Source organism: Antechinus flavipes, chromosome 1, assembly GCF_016432865.1.
Source record: "Antechinus flavipes isolate AdamAnt ecotype Samford, QLD, Australia chromosome 1, AdamAnt_v2, whole genome shotgun sequence".
In the NCBI taxonomy this organism is placed as follows: domain Eukaryota; kingdom Metazoa; phylum Chordata; class Mammalia; order Dasyuromorphia; family Dasyuridae; genus Antechinus; species Antechinus flavipes.
Window position 1 is genome coordinate 75,940,058 of NC_067398.1, and position 13,148 is coordinate 75,953,205.

Consider the following 13,148-nt stretch of genomic DNA (forward strand, 5'->3'; position numbering starts at 1 on the left):
TGTCTTAGTTTTGTCACACAACTCATATTTTTTTCTCTTCTTCAGTTTTTATTTTGTGACTGTAGTACTTTATTCTTATCTCTCCTAGATTAATTTGACCTAAACAATTTTAGTTTGTTATATTTATCCTCTTCAGTAAATATAGGGTGCAAGTCAAGCTTTATTCATGATTCCTCTCTTCATCATAACCTCTAAGGAATGGTTATTTCTTTTCAAGGTTTCCATCATCTCCACTCTAATGACTCATTCTTCTCTTCTATTGAGAATCAGATACAAAATGGATTTTTTTCTGGTTTTTCTACCTCTTAAAGATTAGCTTATCATTAGGGCAAGTTACTGAGTTATTTTCTGCTTTTGGCAGAGAGAAAACTGTAATATGTATCTGGATAGCATAACAAATGTCCTATCATTGCTGCCTCATTTCTTCTTAAAAGTTTGTGTTCTATTTAACAAACTTTATTAAATTTTTCCATTCAGATGGTATTTAGTATATACTCTTATGACCAAAACTTCTCTTGATTCTCCATCCATTGATCTTCACTCTAATGATGTCAATCACTTTTCCACCCTTCATTTTATTGTTTTCTTTACATGTATACCTTAATATAAAATACTTCTTCTGGTTTTACCTGTTTTGTTTGGAAAAGGCATCAAATATCATGTAGTTCAATCTATAACAGGACAGAAAAAAAATTTTATAACACCCCAACAAGTGGTCTTCTAGCTCCACATAAAGACCCCCATTGATCATGACTTCCAGATGTAGCCAATTCTACTTTGTTGACTTTTCTTTCAGTGACTTACAAAAATATCTGTAACTGTCTTTGTGATGAAAGTCTATATAAAATGAAAGAATGGATTATAGAGTACTTCTCTTCCAGAATAAATTTTGAAAAGACATCTTGTCCTATTACAAAGTGAAAGATGAAACAATTCTTTTCAACTAAATTGGCCCTTTGGTCAGATTAAGATTTTTTGTCACTCATGTTTTCTAATTATTGAGAGACTTAAGAAGAAAATCTCTTGTTAACCCTACTGTAGACAGAATAGCAATTAGATGTCAGTTACAGTTTTGCTTCAGAAAGAAGCTTGCTTCTTTCCTTATTATTTCTCTTTCTCACAAAAGCTGTGCTGACAAGGAGTTGAGTCATATCTCCAGTAAGTCTGCCAAAAGCCACACACCAAAATGGGGATGGGGGGGTACAAAATGAAACTGGGTACACTAGATCCTAAATGATAATTAGATAATTATCCACAGCTGAAAATACATCTATGAATACACATTTTAAAAGAAGTAGATTGGGTAACAGAAATGCTGATGTTAAGTTTTAAAAATCATTTATTTGGAGAAGTAACCTGAGTGATAAATTTGCTATCCTGTTACAGATTACAAAGTGACTTTCACGTGTCCCTCATGATATGAGGTTCAAATGACAATATGTAAAAACTTGTACTATTTTTTCAATTAAAATTGAATAACTTATCTTTGTGAATTATAGATAGATTGAGGTGAAAGAAACCTTAGGGAATTAGTCCAATGATCTTATTTTGTAGATGAGGGAATTGTGACCCAAAGAATTAAAAGAAGCTGCCCAAAGCAATATGGAAAGATAGAGTTTGGATTACAATCTTGTTTTCCTCTGTCCTCTGTCCTCCCTCTTTCTTCTATCTCCCACTCCTCCCTGTTGGCACTTTTCTATGGTTGATTAGTTCAATTGTGTAGAAAATGGTAACAATAGAGACAAGATGTAAAAGGATCTCAACTTAACATTGTAAGCTAGTTATATTCACTGGGCTCCATTATGTTCCAGTCATCAATCAATCCATAAATATTGATTTCAATGTGCAGGCACTGCTCTAGATCTCAAGTATAGAAAACAAATATGAAAAGGTCCCTGTGTATAGAAAACCATTCCTCTGACCCCATGCTTCTGCCAAAATATTGATAATAAGGAACACTCTAAGAGAATATAATTGGATTAGCACAATAATTCATCTCCATCACTGGAAAAATAAAGCAAAGGATATGTCCTTGACTTTAATGTGGATGAACTCATAAAAATTCACAGATCATATTTCTGGGACACCAAAGCTAGAAAGTATGGCAAAGTCATTGGATGACTAATGCAGTATTCAAAAACTTTTGTTGTTGTTGTTGTTGGCTGTGATAATAGCTGGGATAACAAAAAGATGAAATTTATCAAAAATGGACACCAGTTCTATAGAACTGTTTAGAAATCATTTAAATTAATACAGGAGCTCATGGGGAAATGAACATCTTTAACACATGGCAGCTCCTTGAATATAGAGTTATAAAGGGATCCTAACATATTATTACCTTACAATTAGTGATCTTTTCTATCATTTACATTTTCTATCTCCTTAGAAAAAATAGGTATAAAATGCTGCACATTCAATATTCATTCAATGAATGAATCATGAATCATTCCTCATGAATGATGTATTAAAGCCTTTTTCAATTATCTTGCCTTAACAAATCATTCACATTTAAGAATTAGTATTAACATATATATTATTTGCTAGCTATTTGATTCATTTCCAGTATGTCATTTACATAACAGAAGCAATTATATTACAAATAGTAAGAATAAGATTTCATCCAGCTTGTAAATAACATTCTTTGCCAATGCCACTTTATATCTAACCCTTCTCTCACTTCACTGGTCCAATGACATTAGGGAAAGAATGAGTGTTTAAAGCTTGAAGAATCAAAAACTTTTGGAAAATCTCATTATTCTATCCCCTTTTTTCTTTATCTAGGGTAACTAAAAAATCAGTTATACATTCTTAATGAGAAATGGCATATTATACTGAAACAGCATTGGCCGTAGAATGCCAAAGGTCCTTAGTTCAAATTCTACCCCTAATATTCATGAATTGAGTAATCACATACAAGTTTCTTAACCTCTCTGAACTTCAAATTTTTCTTCTTTTTCTTCATTCTGAAAATGATAATGTCAGTATTATAATTTTACTTACAGAGTCCTTGAGGGAATAAATGTGATTGTGTATATGTGAATATGTGCATGTTATATAAATAAATACCTTTCAAACATTAAAATGTTTTATATTAGTATTATTAAGATATTGTTTGTTTTCCTATGTTTCATCATATTTTCAAGAAGAAGATAGTTTTGAATAATTCCTACTACCTAGACTTCTGCTGTTTTAGGTATTTTTAGAAAATCATTTTTGATTTTAATAATTGTTGCTATGCTTTCCTTGAAATTACATATTATTATCCTTGCCTCTTTTCCTGAATTAAAGGGCAGGTATCCATGATTTGATGATCATTAAAAGTTCTAAATCAAATTTTTTTTTGTAAATATAGTCATTTTACTTTTCATTTTTATTAGGGCCTCATTTCAAATATGTTGGCCAATAAGGCTAATTTACAAAATCGAAGCTTTATATACAGATATCAGAAATGTCAATATCTAGAAATTCTTTGAGTTTAAATTCTAGAAGAGAAAGCCCTTACTAAAAGCAAAATAGTACATTCACCAGCTATATCTACAGTGTTCTAGCTATTACACACCTTCTATTTTTACATCAATTTTTTTTTTTATAGAACTCAAAGTATTGTGTTTTTTAATCTTTTTCTCCTCTGTGCGCCAGGCTCAACCTACTATAATGTTAGGTAGACACCCAATAAATATTTGTTTATTCTCTATTTTATCTAGATGTCACTGAAAGGCCCTATGTTGTAGTAAGAACTTCTTGCTTTGAGTAAATCTCTTAGCATGAGTGACCACTGAGAAAAGTAGGAAGACTCGAATATATTAACTTCCTGCTGCAAGGCTAAGATCAGCTAACAGAGCTCTGGAAGGAGATTAACTGTATTTCTTAATACAGTTTTTAGCATTACAGTACAGAAATACAGTATTTAGCATTAGAAGGCATCTTAAAGAAGAAGAATACTCATTTTAGAGGCCACTGAGGAACTGAGAAATGAAATATGCATCTAAAATCATAATAGTTGGGTAAGTGGCAAATGGATCTTCTGAAGCTAAGACTATGTTCTTTCCACTTTATCATCCTGGGGTGAAGAACACATGTAGGAGCTTCCAACATTGATTTAAGAGGAGGAAAAGGATCAACAGAAGAGAGAAATCAAGAAAAGATATGCAGAAAAGCAGAAAAACAGTAGAAGGGAACAAAAAGACTAAGATGGAAAGAAGGGAAACACAAGGCAGTAAGGAAAAATTTTGAGGCATAAAAAATGATGGAAAGGTATGGAAGAATGGAAAAAACAAAGAAATAGTAGGAAAGAATAAAAGAAACTCCAGAAATCTGTCATCTATTCAGAAAAAATGGAAAAAACCTCCCCAAAATTAAAATACTATTTTTCTTTCATTCCTGTTGCTATACCCAAATTCCACAATCTTCATTGTGGCACATATAATCATGGACTCTTTTATGTTCTAAGTACTGTCATTTATAAAGGATTGAAGAGAGATTTTTTTTTCTTTCTTTTAGTCAGTTGAAGCTTGAGATTTTCATCAGTGAGATTTGATCAGATGATATAACTTATAACTCTCCTCTGAGGAATCTGTGCCAGCTGGCCTTCATACCTCTAAGGGATTAATGCCAACCATCCTTAATATTGTTGGATGTGCTCCATGGATTTGAGCCAAAGGTGAACCCAAACTGGGACCCAGCCCTAGGCAAACTTGTAAACTGAGGGAGGCAAACTTTGTTAATCCTCTCACCTCCATTTCTAGCACTCATCTTCCCTATCTTTGCTTTTTTTTTCTCCCTCCTACATATGCAGTGACTTTAGGTTGCTCCTGGCTATTTCAGAACAGTTACTGTAGATCCCAAGCCTACTTTCTAGGGAAGTGACCCAGTGTGTACTTTCTTGTTTTTGAAATCTCCTGGTAGCATCCATATGTAGGTAATATGTCTAATTCTATAGACATTTTCAAAAAATCAGAGTACTAGAAAAGAACAAATTAAGTAACATTTATGACAAATCTTTTCTCAAATGCCATATCTTCACAGAAGTCTCCCTGACTCTTTTCCTCCATTGACATATTGGTAGATGGTGTAAGTTGCCTTTATTATCCCATAAAGATGTTAATCTTTCCCCCATGGTGAAGGGCTGCTGGGATGGAGTTGGCTGTGCCCTTGGCATGCTGAGTTGCTCACAGATTTTCCAAGGCAGCACTCACTATGATTTCAACATTGCTGATCAGTCACAGACAAGGAGATGGGAGTAAGTTCTACAACTAATGCCTTGTCACATTTCTGCCATAGGCAAAAATAATGAATCATGGGAAAAGAAACTGGCAAGTAGCCAGACATGGAGTTGTATTGTCAGGCACTTTGTAAAGCTGGTACTAAATATACACAGAGATATTAAACCTTATGGCCTTGAAGTTCCTAGGTATTTAGAATTGCCACTTAAGAAACTAAGACTGGATTCCTCAAAGCATATATTTTCTTTTTGTAAAGCCAGAGAAAAACAAAATGAAGAGGCAGATTTTAGAGCTCCTTGCAACACTTCTTTTTTAGACCCATACCCTACTTATCAATCTCTTCCTCCTTTATACTTTCATCAGGAACCAGGACTTTTTTCACACATGACCTTTCCATATTTGGTAATATGATCATATTTCATGACATCATTTGAACAAGATATGGCCAGGGGCGTCTTCTCAGAGCTGAGCACATCACATCATTTTTTTCTTTAGCATTTCCATTCTCTCTAAAGATTAAGGTCCATTTCTCTCCCCCCCTCCCCTTGATTCAATGATTGGTTTGGGATAAGAGTAGAGACTTACTCTTGCCTGCTTTCTCATGACTGCACAATTCATGAACATTCAAACTAACCTATTGCCACATTATTCATGATTTATTCCTGGAATCCAGAGATATGATAAGATATACCAGAATGTCAGTGAATTTAGGATGTGAGACCCAGATCAACTGGCATTGGCTAGATTGTGCCTCTTGATATGGATGTCTGCCATTAACACACTTACCGGTGTACTTTTATCTGTATTCTCATTTTTTCATATGGGAGTTTTAGGGAGTTCTGTGGATATCACATACATGGGTAATTGAAGAATGCAATTTCAAATGTTCTGCTGTAAATAGGAACTCAATGATCTTTGAACTTTGAGGACCACCCTGAGACTAGAGCAGTGCCTATAGTGACATTGAGAAGCCTAAGGTATATGTGTAGGAGAAAAGTTCAGAGAAGCAGAAAGAAGTAGAAAGGAAAAGAAAAGAGGAGAGGCAAGAACAGAGACAGAGACAGAAACAGACAGAGTGATACAGAGACAGAGAGAAAATTATTGGTCATTGATATTGATACTCAAATATAACTATCTCTGATTCAAAACGTTTTTCTTCTTAGGTAAGAGAAGATTTTTTAGGAACTATATAAATGCAAGTGGATGCCATGCCACAATACATAATATAAGCCAACATAGTACAGTGAAAAGAACATTAGATATAGAATCAACACCATAATTAGCAATTTTCATGACTGGGAGAAGGGGTGCTAAGCATATCTACAAAAATAAAAATTAATAAGAATAGTGGCATTGTTTTATATATTTTTGCAAATTATTTTAATGTCTAACTTAAGAGAAGATAGTTGGATTCTCAAATCTGTTTTTGCATTCAATTAATTTTGGTGTGTTGTTTTGGTTGAAATATATAAAGAAAATCCAGCCTCTCATAGAGATGTAGTTACAAAAGGGGGGAGTATTTCATTAGACAAATAACATCTTAGTATTATTATAAAATAAATCATTTAACCTTGTGGACTCTCCTGAAGGAGTCTAAGAACTACCAAGAATCCAGAAAGTGGGGCAGCTAGATGGTGAAGTGGATAGAGCACCAGCCCTGAAGTCAAGAGGATCTGAGTTCAAATTTGACCTCAGAAACTTAGCACTTCTTAGCTGTGTGATCCTGGGCAAGTCACTTAACTTCAATTGCCTCAGCAAAAAAAAAAAAAAAAAAAAGAAAAGAAAAGAAAAAAGAAAAAAGAATCCATACTGCACACTTTGCAAATTCCTGATCTAGAATATTGTTTAAAGTAGTGGTATGAAGCTCATTTAAAAACAGTTCCCTGCAGGCCCTCAATTGCAACAAGTAATTCAATCTTTCTGAGGTATATTATCCTTATCAGGAAATGCTAATAGTATCTGTATCACAGAGAAGAACTAATTGATGACTTTTAAAAATATTAAAATGTTATTTTAATGTAAACTATAATTAATATTTTGTAGAATTGACAGGATGTTGACTATTGATATAGGTTGTAAAAAAGAGAGAGAATTGAAGAGAGTTCTGATATTCTGAACATGTTTAAGTTCAAATATGGTGGTATTCATAATTCATCAGTTCCTCCTGCCCCTTTGACTGAAGTACAGCACCAGGGACTCCAAGTCTTCTATTTAAAGGGGGAGATTAAAACAGTTTTCTTACCTAGCTACACAATTTTTGAACTTCTTAGACTGCTTCATCATGCACCTTTTGTGTAATTTTTTACCCCTTCCAACTTCCTTTTGTGTGTTATATTCCCTTATTAGATTATGAGATATTTCAGGGCAGATAATACTTTGATACATTTGTATTTGTGCTTCTAATGCTTATTACAGTACCTGGCACATAGGATAATAATATTGATTGATTTAGGCTATTTCTAGAAATATGATTGTCAAGAGGAAAGTCTGGTTTAATTTGAGGAGGAAGAGAGAACGTGATGAAATCTAGAAGAAATGATTCAAGAAGTTAAAATCATTATATGGAAATCACAATTAAGGTTTCAAAAAAGGGAGAAGGATTTTGTTAGTCTACGGGAGGAATAGCATCCATGTGTGCATATCAAATTGACCTTTACTTTAAAAGGTTTGAAAATGTATATGGGCTGCTCTTCTAAGTGACCATTGGTTTCTGTGGCATTAATAAAACTGGGCGAGGACCTTTATGAGTAGAGTTCAGCACATACTGAAATGTAAAACAATGATAGTGGAATGATATGGATTCTTTGAGAATATGGATATGCATAAGGGATCACCTAGAATTCAAGTGAGAATTGCATTAGGTTGTTATAGGTACTTTTGTTTTATGATATATTTCCAAAAAAACATGCAATTAAGTAAATACATAAGCAAACAATCAAGCTACACCTAGCAGTTATTCTTCCATCAGTTAAATTATATCAAAATAATTTGAGTCAAAAATCAGCAGCCTTTAATATGAAATATTTTAAGAGTTCATCTGGTTTCTTTTGGAATTGATGGTTCCAAAAGACTATTGAGTTGAAGTATAAAATCAGCATTGTAAATTAGTATATTGTTAGAATGTGTAAGCTGTAGATTTGGAAGGGGTGAAAAAGATATCATGTTCAACTCCCTCCCATTTCAATTGCAACAAATATGTTTTGTGATCTTTTTATGAGAAAGGCATAGTCTTTGTATTTCCAGGACTTAGCTCAGTATTTGGCACATATAATATATTGTACTGAATTCTGTTGACTGACATTGACTTATTGCTAAATATTGGGGATACAAAAATACAGACAATAATGAAAACATCTATGATTTCTTTTTTCCCCTTTATTAAAGCTTTTTATTTTTCAAAAGATATGCATGGATAATTCTTCAACATTAACCCTTACAAAACCTTGTGTTTCAAATTCTCCCTTCCCCATCTGCATCCCCCCCCCCCGCTTCCTCCACCCTCTCCCCAGATGGCAAATAGTCCAATATATGCTAAAAAAAAAAGTTAGAAATATATATGTTAAGTCCAACATATGCATACATATTTATACAATTATCTCGTTGCACAGAACAATCAAATCAAACCAGAATAAAAATGAGAAAGAAAATAAAATGCAAGCAAACAACAAAAAAAGTGAAAATGCTATTTTGTGATTCACACTCAGTTTCCATAGTCCTCTCTTTGGGTGTAGATCGCTTTTTTCATCACAAGACCATTGGAACTGATCTGAATCATCTCATTGTTGAAGGGACCCCCATTGTTGTGAAATATTGCTGTTGCTGTGTACAATGATCTCCTGGTTCTGCTCACTTCACTTAGCATCAGTTCATGTAAGTCTCTCCAGGCCTCTTTGAAATCATCTTGCTGGATGTTTCTTATAGAATGATAATATTCCATAACATTCATATACCATAATGTTGGAACACACAGCAGCCACCTGACAGTGGGTGCTGGAGATCCAACCCAGAATGAATCTCCTCTTGTGAGAGGATGATACAAGAAGACTGAGAGGCAATTGTTGTCTCACCTCTTTAACTGAGAGGCTGCTGTGTTGTCTGCCCTCCTCTTCCCTCTGCCTCCAATTTATCTCGTTTCCAGTCTGCAACACTTGTGTCAGCAAAGGCTGCCTTGCAACTCCTTCAGATATTATGATCCACAAAGCTTGGAGTCTCTCAGAGAATTGACTTAACACCATAACTTAGCCATTCTCCAGCTGATGGGAATCCACTCAGTTTCCAGTTTCTTGCCACTACAAAAAAGGCTGCTACAAACATTTTTGCACATGTGGGTAACTTTCCCTCCTTTAAGATCTCTTTGGAATAGAATTCCAGTAGAAATACTACTGGATCAAAAGGTATGCAAGGTTTATTTTTTAATTTTCAATTTTTTTATGATAGCTTTTTATTTACAAGATATATGCATGGGTAATTTTTCAGCATTGACAATTGCAAAACCTTTTGTTCCATTTTTTCCCCTCCTTACTCCCACCCTTCCCTCAGATGGCAGGTAGACCAATATTTGTTAAATATGTTAAAGTATATGTTAAATACAATATATGTATACATATCCATACAGTTATTTTGCTGCACAAGAAGAATCGGACTTTGAAATAATATACAATTAACCTGTGAAGGAAATCAAAAATGCAGGTGGACAATAACAGAGGGATTGGAAATGCTATGTAGTGGTTCACATTCATTTCCCAGAGTTCTTTCACTGGATGTAGCTGGTTCTATTCATTATTGAACAAATGGAACTGATTTGGTTCATCTCATTGTTGAAGAGAGCCATGTCCATCAGAATTGATCATGATATAATATTGTTGCTGAAGCATATAATGATCTTCTGGTTCTTCTCATTTCACTCAGCATCAGCTCATGTAAGTCTCTCCAGGCCTTTCTGAAATCATCCTTTTGGTCATTTCTTACAGAACAATAATATTCCATAACATTCATGGTATACAAGGTTTGACTCTTTGAGTATAGTTAAAAGTCCATGATTTCAAAAATCTTATTTTCTATCTGACCTCAGGCACTTATTCGCTGTGTGACCCTGGGCAAGTCACTTAATCCTGTTTGCCTCAGTTTCCTCAAAGAAAATGACAAACCTCTCTAGTACTTTTGTCAAGAGAACCCCAAATGGGATCACAAATAGTCAGATATCACTGAGCTGACTGAAAAACAATCTCTAGCTCTGCTAGATATATAGCACTGAATCACACTGCTTAAAGAATCAACAGAAAATGAAAATCCAGCTTAAAAGCACTCTATTGATCATTAATAATCAATTACTACCATACTTTTCTGATCAAACAATGACACATTTTAAAATATTGGAGTTTGTTTTTAAGTTTTGGTTGGATAATTTGTTATAATAAAAAGGAATACACCCTCTTTATGATGGTCTGCTGAAGGTGAAATCTAATGAATTATGAAAGAACTGTTGGAAATTTTCATTCTGCATTTCTCATCTTTAATGCCAATTATTTCTATTTACTATTCTAAATTTCACATTTTGGGGAGCATGAATTGGAAAAGAAAATAATTGTAAGGAAACGGCTGTTATCACTACTCTTCATCTCATGAAATTAGGTCTTCCAGAAATTAAATGACTTTCTAAGATTCTTTATGCTAATTGGCATTTGAGGTAGAATTAGAACTCATTTTCCCAACTCTAAATCCAACATTCTATTCAATATTGTTTACTGAATTAGAAAATTCATCCCTAGAGCTAGAAGCTCAGGGAACATTTCAAAAATTCTACTTATTGACAATGTTTTTTGGGGGAAGAGGTTTTAATTTATTTTACTAGATATTGCTAACAAAATTTTTCCTAGAAAATCATTATTTTGATCTTGCCTCTACAAATTAAGAATCTGTGATGTTGTAAAATAGCCACATTCCTAATTTGGAACAAATTTTGGTTTTGTGTGGTCCAATTTAGTAAAATTACAATAATTTCTGCCATGAACCCAATGGAGAACAATGACTACTGACAAGGCAAGTGGGCCATTTTGAAATTTGCCAACTTGCTCAGCAATGCATAACCAAATCTGATGATTAGTTCCAGCTGATTTTCTATTTAATTAACAGTATTGACATATATCTATTTAAACATTAATTTCCAGATTCATTGTTTCATTAATATGCCAAGAGATAACTGTTATCCATGCAATTATTTGTTCATTCTACAAATATTTATTTATCACCCCACATTAATTGATCAGCCTTAGTGGAAATGTTAATGTGCTCATAATTGCAGTTATAATCTGAACTCAGTATTATGTTTCACCTAGTGAAGGAGAATTAATTAAAAAGACAAAAACAAAAATGGAGCCTTTGCCAAAATCAGAATAAGTAAATCACTTTAAAGAAAACACTTTGGGAATACAAAGAGTGATCCTAAAATGATAGAAAATAAAAGGGAGGGAAGGAGAAAAGAAGGTGAGAACAAAATTGAGACCAAGGACAAACACGATTAGAATGGATGACTTCTAGAAATGATGTATTCCTCCCCCAAGAGTCTTAGGGAAATATAATGAATCAGCATTTGTTCACCATTCATTTCCCAGGCAGTGAAATCAGTGATGTGCAACACTTAGAATGAAGTCTGATTAAGTTTCCTGTAAGGGAATTCTTCTGTGAACTCCTTTGTATTGCCTTCACACCTGCTGAGCTAGGAGAAACAGAGCAACCCCTTTCATTACTCCAGTTAAATCCTGTCACAGGGATGACATCATCGCTCTCAGACATTTTAACCCTGGGCCCTGGAGCCAGCCCTTTCAAAACACTGCACAGATAAAGATCATGGACATCTTTAACTGATCATGTTCTCTAACTTGCTTAGAGCTAGTCTGTAGCAGGTACCTTAGGTTATCTCACTTTGCAGAGGCAATCATGCCCACTGGCTAAACAAACTTTCTCAGGTATGTTTTAGTCAGAGATGGGTCTCTCTCCTGAAAAAAAAAAAAGATTATGTGCTAGTCTGAGCTTTGGCTAAAGTTCTCATATACCTCAGGGGTTTGATTCTCAGTGACAGGGAACGCTTGACTTTGGCCTCTTCTCAAACCCTCAAACAAAGAGCCCCACAGATAGCTCCAGGGCAGACTGTTTTCATTTTTCCCCCCTTTTCTTTTTCTTTCTTTCTTTCTCTTTCTCTCTTTCTTTTTTTTGACCAAGCAAAAAAAAATCATTAAGTGAGACATGAATACAGGTTAACAGAAAAGTCTATTATTCTTGGCTCTCTCAAGACTTCTTTGTTCATTGTTACCATTGAAACTTGGAAGAATGGGAAGAAGATTATGTGTGTGTTCATGATGGGGACCTAGGTTGAAAAGGGGGTGTGCCAGCATTACATCTTACTTAAATTTCAAATTAGTTTGAAAGGAAAAAGGATACAATTCCTCACTGGAGTTTCTTATCACCAATCATCCATAGAAAGAAAGGTTTTCTTTTTGATAAGAAAAACAATTGAGGAACAGGGCAGGAACATGAGTAGGGGAAAGAAACATTTTTCAGCATTTAAAACTTTCCTAAGAAGAGATAGAGTCTCAGAAATGATAGACTATTTAATTGGGATTGGAATAGGAGCAGAAAAATATTCTAACTATTTTAGGAGAAAACCTTTTCTCCTTTCCCATATGATAGTCTTTATTTCTTTCTATCTTTTTTCTTCAAAAATTAAAAAAAAAATATTGTTCTGCTTAAATATATTTATGGGTTGTCTAGAAAGAGAAATGCCAAATGTATAGCATCAGAAAAAAGAAAAGTTGCAAAGTTTTGTTGTCCAAAGGTTAAAGTAAAGAACTTAGGATTCCATCAATTTTTAAGATTTTTTCTCTGGTGCCCAATTTGTCTTCTTCAGTTCCTCCAAGAACATGCCATCCT